Here is a 6,907-nt window from a genome sequence, read left to right on the forward strand (position 1 = left end):
TTTCCTGAACAGTAATTAGATGGTCATGAAGACCATTGTGTGGCTTTATGTATCGTGCTTTGTGTGAGCATTGATTTCAATAACATTGTGATAGTATACAAATGTGCAGCTGAGGTGACTTGGCCATGCTAAATTGCCCATAATGTTCACGGATGTTTAGGTTAGGTGTATTAGATTTTGTTAGAGTGGTGCTGGAAAAGCACAGCAATGCATGCAGTATCAGAGGAACAGTAAAATCGACGTTTTGGGAAAAAGCCCTTAATTAGGAATGCAGCCTGTATTCCTGATGAAGGGCTTTTGTCCAAAACATCGATTTTAATGTTCCTCGCATGCTGCCTGAACTGCTGTGCTTTTCCAGCACCACTCTAATCTAAACTCTGGTTTCCAGTACCTAGGTTAGGTGTATTAGTCAGGGGAAATGTCGAGTAATCGAGCAAAGGAGTGTCTGGGTGGGTTAATCTTTGGATGGTCAGTGTGGACTGTTGGGCCAAATGGCCTGTTTCAACACTGTAGGGATTCTATGACTCTATGATTCTATGATTTTGGATTAAATTGATAGGTGAGTGCTAAAGATACTACTTAAAGTCAACAAAATCTTTAAGTTTAGCAAGGTACTTTGAAGCCATCATGCATGAAGTGAGATGCGTGAGTGAGTGAGAGAGAGACAGAGAAATTAATGTTCAAATGAAAACACGCTAATAGTTTCACAGCATATCAATCTTACATTCAATATGAAAAGGTGAATGGAAAATAAAAACAAATTCCTGACAATTCATGAATGACTAATAATTAGAACTTTAATTTGATCAATGCACATACCAGTATTTAGATGAATTGCAATGTTTAGTTACAAATGTAGGTGATCAGCTGACCAATGAATAAAATGAAGTTGCATTTGGTTATTTTGCTGAAGAGGAATTTCGACTGTTAATATTTTCCTTTTTATAATTTCCGAACTGCTCTGACACATCTCCGCTGAAGGTGGAAATTGAAATCATTCCTCCTGATGTTGTCATAGAGAAACTGTCAGAGCTCCACAAAAACCCGTCATAATGTTACCATCCGGGAAGGGCAAGTGTATAGTCATATATTTACGGCGGCAACTCAAATGAAAATTAATCAGATGTTTCTTGTAATTATTTGAATGGGAATTAATTGCGTATGTCCTGTGTGTAATGAACTGACAAACCGAATTAGTAATTTACAGTAATGATGTAACAAAGCAATAATGACTTTAATTAAATATGAATCTCGTGATTATTCATGATAAGAAAAAACCGAATCATTTGATCAGTGTACACTGATGAACGAAACTTAATCAATCAAATAGTTCTATATGTTCAATGCTTTTTATCACAGAATGAAAAGAAAATTAATATGCATTTGCAACATAAATGATTAGGAAAATAAATGAGAATTTTAAATGATTTTGTTCCATGAAAAGTGATTAACTTGTATTGTGTTTATAGATACAGTAAATGTTAACATTGAAGTTAAACATAATTAAATCAATTCAACTGGTTCCACGGTCAAAATAAAAATTGATATTCACAATGCCCACTGCAAAATCTTTACTTTATTTAATTTATGAGCCATAATTTCGTAGTAATACTTTGAACTATATTGAACAATGATTAGATAATAGCAACAATTGAATTGCCAAAATAATATCATTTCATTTAAGAATACTGAGAAATTTCAGTTAATTATTTCACTGAGCAATGTGGAGAAAAGACCTGGAGTCATTCTAATGAAAAGTAATTACAGTTCTCTGAACGCTTCAGGCTGAGATTACCACAATCATTCAAATGAGCAATTATCATATATTTACAATGAGGCATCGAATGGGAAGTCATTGGTTCCATTATGGGATCGTTCACCTGAACAGTAAATTGATTTTTAAGTTGGAGTGTTCGTTCGAAGAAACAATTGATGGAATTAAAATGCGAATCGCACTATATTTGTTAGAAAGACTAACTCCAATAACTGTGCAAATTACTGTCATGGCAGTGACTGGAAAATTACGTTGTAATCTAAAAAAAAGATTCAATATTTTAAAAGCACTTTGTTGTGATGATGATTGGGTATTCATTAAGTTCAGTAAACTGAGAAATATAATATGGTAGCTAGCTTTATGATTCACAAAAATGAGCCATTCAGTGATTATTCAGCAGAATTGCTTTTGGTTCAAAAATGCAGGATTACAAGAATTACATGTTTCCATCCATTGGTTTGCTTATTGAGATGTAGCTTTAATTTACAACTTTTTGTTCATGGCCAATGTTTAGACATTCATGTCAGACGTATGAAATAAATAAGTAGATAGTGAAAGTGCACATTGCAGTGAACATAAGATACAGGGATCTTCCATAATTTTGTGATTATTGCACATCGACAAATAACTCGAGAGTAAAAAATAATTAGAAATCAACATGGAAAGCAGTTTTTTTTCTTATAAGAAATTGAAAGAAATCCTTATGCATTGCACATGGTTTGAAAACACATCAGTCACCAAAACACCAAGGTCATAAAAATCATCGGTTTAAGACAATAAGACCCGTAATGAAGAGTATTCTGCTCAATGGTATTTAGAGGACCTTGAACATCTTCATGTCGTTCTTGCAGAGAAAACTCTTTCATTCAACAGTTCTCATTGAGCACAAACAGCCAAGTTTCTGGTATTGAGATGGGGTATGTCAGGTTTCAAGAGTGGCAGGTTTATGGGGTATGTCAGGTTTGTGGGTGGCACGGTGGCACAGTGGTTAGCACTGCTGCCTCACAGCGCCAGAGACCTGGGTTCAATTCCTGCCACAGGCAATTCCTGTGTGGAGTTTGCACATTCTCCCCGTGTCTGCGTGGGTTTCCTCCGGGTGTTCCGGTTTCCTCCCACACTGCAAAGATGTGCAGTTCAGGTGAATTGGCCATGCTAAATTGCCTTATTATTAGGTAAGGGGTAGATGTAGGGGTATGGGTGGGTTTGCTCTTCGGCGGGGCGGTGTGGACTTCTTGGGTCAGTTTCCACACTGTAAGTAATCTAATCTAAAAAGAGATTGATTGTGTTCAGACACTCTCTAGTCCGAGGCACAGACGGACGTTTCTGTGGCCAGCAACAAAAAATCATAATTATGTGTTGCCTCCCTGGTGCAGGATCAAGGATGTCTCCGAGAGGGTGCAGAATATTCTCTCAGGGGAGAGGGATCAGCAGGAGGTCATTGTACACATTGGAACAATAGGAAGGAAAAAGGATGATTTTCTGAAGGGAGAAAATAGAGTGTTAGACAGGAATTTAAAAAGGAGGTCTTCGAGAGTAATAATATCTGGATTACTCACGGTGTTACAAGCTAGTGAGGACAGGAATAGGACGATAGAGCAGATGAATGCATGGCTGAGCAGCTGGTATAGATGGCAACCAGTTTCTAGTGGAGTGCCACAGTCCTGGGACAACATATTAATAATGACTTGGGTGAGGGAAGTGAATGTACTGTCACCAAGTTTGTAAATCAGTAGGAAGGCAAGTGGGCAGAACATTCTAGATAGGTTAAATGTGTGGGTGAAAACTTGGCATGTGGAATATAAGGAGGAGAAAGTCAGGAAAAATGGAAGAGTTTAATATTATTTAAATGGAGAAATACTGCAGATAGCTACAGAACAGAGGGATTTGGAATTCCACATCTGTGAATCAGAAAAAGCTGACATTGGAGTTCAGTGAGTAATAGAGAAGGTAAATGGAATGGTGGAACCAAAATCTGCAATTGCTGGAAAAACGCAGTACTGAAGAAGAGTCATTGGACCCAAAATATTAACTCTGTTTTCTCTCCACAAATGCTGCCAGACTTGCTGAGTTACTCAGTCAATTTCTGAATTTGTTTCTGATTTCCAGCAATCACAGTTCTTTGGATGTATTTTTTAACACATTGCTGGTTTTTATTTCAACGGGAATACAGTACAGCCTTCATCCTTTCAAAAGAGTCTCACAATCTGCTAAGCAGACCACTTTTTGCTTGTTTAGTTTACAAATTTGTTAAAGGCAAGATATCCAGCGAAAATTATGCACAAATTTCCAGTAAGCTCACACATTCCTGAACATTTACCAATTTGTCATTTAGTTTTAGGAAAAAATGAATTCTATTAAAGTCTTCACTTTTGCTGTCCTTGGCAATATCTGTGAATATGTGTGTGTGACTGCCTGCTTGTGCATGTTTGTTTGGGGTATGTGTGTCTTTGTGTGTGTGTATGGGTGTCTGTCTGTGTATATGTATGTGTTTCTGAGTGTCTCAATATAGCGATAGGAGGTATATTTAGTAAGTTTGCAAATTACACCAAAATTGGAGGTGTCCTTCGAAGTGGAAATAATTGTCGGTTTGGAAGGTGTTGTCGAAGGATTTTTGGGAAACGTTTGCAGTGCACCTTGATTCAACTCAGCATCGGTGGTGGATGGAGTAGATGTTTGTAAGGCGGGTACAATTACAACACTTGAAAAGCATCTGGATTCAGATGCTGATAACTGGGACTAGGTTTATCCAAGTTATCTGATGGATGCCAGCCACTAAAACAAAGTGTCTATTTCCGTGCTGTACAACTCCACGACTCTGTGAATCTTGATTTGCAATTCTAATGTAGCAAATTGCAATTCGAGTATTTGGAGTCAAAGCCAAATCACTTGTTGCTGATTCACTCGATCGAACTTCAGGTCCACCATGGTTCTGTTAATTTCAATTGACGGGGTTGGCAGAGTTTAATGGTTTGGAGATCAGAGTTGACATAATACAAGATGGATGGATTAGTCTAAGGATTTCCGTTCAGAACAGTCGCCTAATATTTCCAGGCAGTGATAGTACTCGATCAGAATTAGAACCCGTTTCAATTGTTCGCCTTGATTTGCCTTGTGGAGAGGCAGGAATTGTTACCATTAACAGCTCAGTTTGTTTATACCAGAGAATGGAACAGCACAAACTCCAGGCAATTGCATATATCAAGTTAAAAATCACACAACACCAGGTTATAGTCCAACAGAATTAAACCTGTTGGACTATAACCTGGTGTTGTGTGATTTTTAACTTTGTACACCCCAGTCCAACACCAGCATCTCCAAATCATGGCATAGATACATGATGGCGGGGAGTTGAGGTTAATTATTTTTGAACGAATGTCACATTTCATCAAGGTAAGTAGGTAAATCCCTACCATCTTCATTCAGTAGTTACTATTGGCTGTGCACTGCCTGAGGGGCCACTGGAGCCGGATTCAATCATCGGGAAAAGCATGGGGAGTGGGACTAGGGAAGGAGCCCATACAGAGTGACAGCTGACGCAGACAATGAGAGGCTGCAGTACATCCCCCTGTGCTGCACCATTCCCTGTGTCCAGCTCTGTTCCAGTGGGTTTCTGCAATCTCATTGATACTCTGTCAGAGACACACTACCGGCTTGTTAGTGACGTACACTCGGCCCCAGCGTAGCTGATTGGTACATTGCTGGTCATCTACATTCACTATCAAACAGTTTCATAGAAAAGATTAAATGAATTCACCTGGACAAACGGATCGTTTACTCTGGTCAGAAGATCTGGAAATGACTAGGCAGCAATGAAACTGTCAGCCGTGAGCTATAGGTCTTTGTTCACAGTCAGGCTGATGGTAAATGTAGGAAGCGGCTGGGTCCTAAGGTAGTCAGGGAGACGACAAGTATCGCTTCTCAGCCTTTTGGCTAAGATCATGTGTAGTTCTGTTCTTGTCAGTTTTAATATCTGATAAGTCCCTGATTTAGGGACTGAATGTTAATCTGATTTTTGCAGGACGAAGTTGTGTCAGGAGCTTGCTCCGATAACTTCACGCATCATCCCAGTATTGCAGTGTTTCGGGGAATGGTGCACGTCCCCACTAAAAAAGGCGAACAGTAGATTTATTTTTTATATGTTGTATTCTTTATGGTCCGAATGCGGAAAGCTTTCGGTTAGTCAAGTCAGACTTGCCTTCGTGCTAATCAGCTTGTTCTACCATCCGATTCGTTTGAGTCTTTCTGCGTGTTATGTTCAGCACTCACTCTTAATGTTGTCACTTCATCCCCGGTACATGCTGCCTCTTCCCACCAACTCCAATTCCCAACAACAGAAGTTTTACAAAGTTACCCACCAGCTCTACCTAATGGCAAACGGCATTTCAGAAAACAAAAGGGAGAACATGAAGCTATTGAAGTAATCAACAGTTCGGATTTTGATGATGATGAGAGTCACTTTGATGTATTAAATGAGAGATTTTAAGAACAATGTGAAGCAAAGATCTGATGTATTTAAGGCACAGAGTCAGAGAGATGTGCAGCACAGAAAAAGATCCTTCAGCCCAACTCGTCCATGGCAACCAGATATCCTAACCTAATTTCGTCCCATTTGCCAGCATTGGTCCATATCCTTCTAAATCCTTCCTGTTCATATATCCAACCAGATGCCCTTTAAATGCTGTAATTTAGTTTAATTTAATTTAAATGCCTTTACCACTTCCTCTGGCATCTCATTCTATACATGCACCACCCTCTGCATGAAAAAGTTGCCCCTTACATCCTGTTGATTTTTTTCTGCCCTCTCATGCTGAACCTATGCCCTCTAGTTCTGGACCCCCCACCGCAGGGAAAAGAACTGCTGACCTCTACATTGGACAGAGCGACTGCTGCTCTCTATATGATACACAGGGACAGCTGTTGTCCATATTATACACAGGTACTGCTGTTCTCCAGATAAGACACAGGAACTGCTGTTCTCTTTCTTATACACAGGTACTGCTGTTCTCTATATTCTACACATGCACTGATAATAGACAGAGGGATTGCTATTCTCTGTATTATACATAGGGACTCATGTTCTCTATATTAGACACAGGGATTCATGTTCTCTGCATTATACAATGTGACTGCTGT

At 39.1% G+C, this 6,907-nt stretch overlaps 1 non-coding gene across 1 annotated transcript; it reads left to right on the forward strand.

Moving 5' to 3' along the window:
- The first annotated feature begins 5,684 nt into the window (after positions 1-5,684).
- LOC140483992 (U2 spliceosomal RNA) lies at positions 5,685-5,875 on the forward strand. The gene has a single exon (XR_011962159.1). It is a non-coding gene; the product is annotated as a U2 spliceosomal RNA (small nuclear RNA).
- Positions 5,876-6,907: the final 1,032 nt, after the last annotated feature.

Source organism: Chiloscyllium punctatum, chromosome 12 (assembly GCF_047496795.1).
Source record: "Chiloscyllium punctatum isolate Juve2018m chromosome 12, sChiPun1.3, whole genome shotgun sequence".
NCBI classification, from domain to species: Eukaryota; Metazoa; Chordata; class Chondrichthyes; order Orectolobiformes; family Hemiscylliidae; genus Chiloscyllium; species Chiloscyllium punctatum.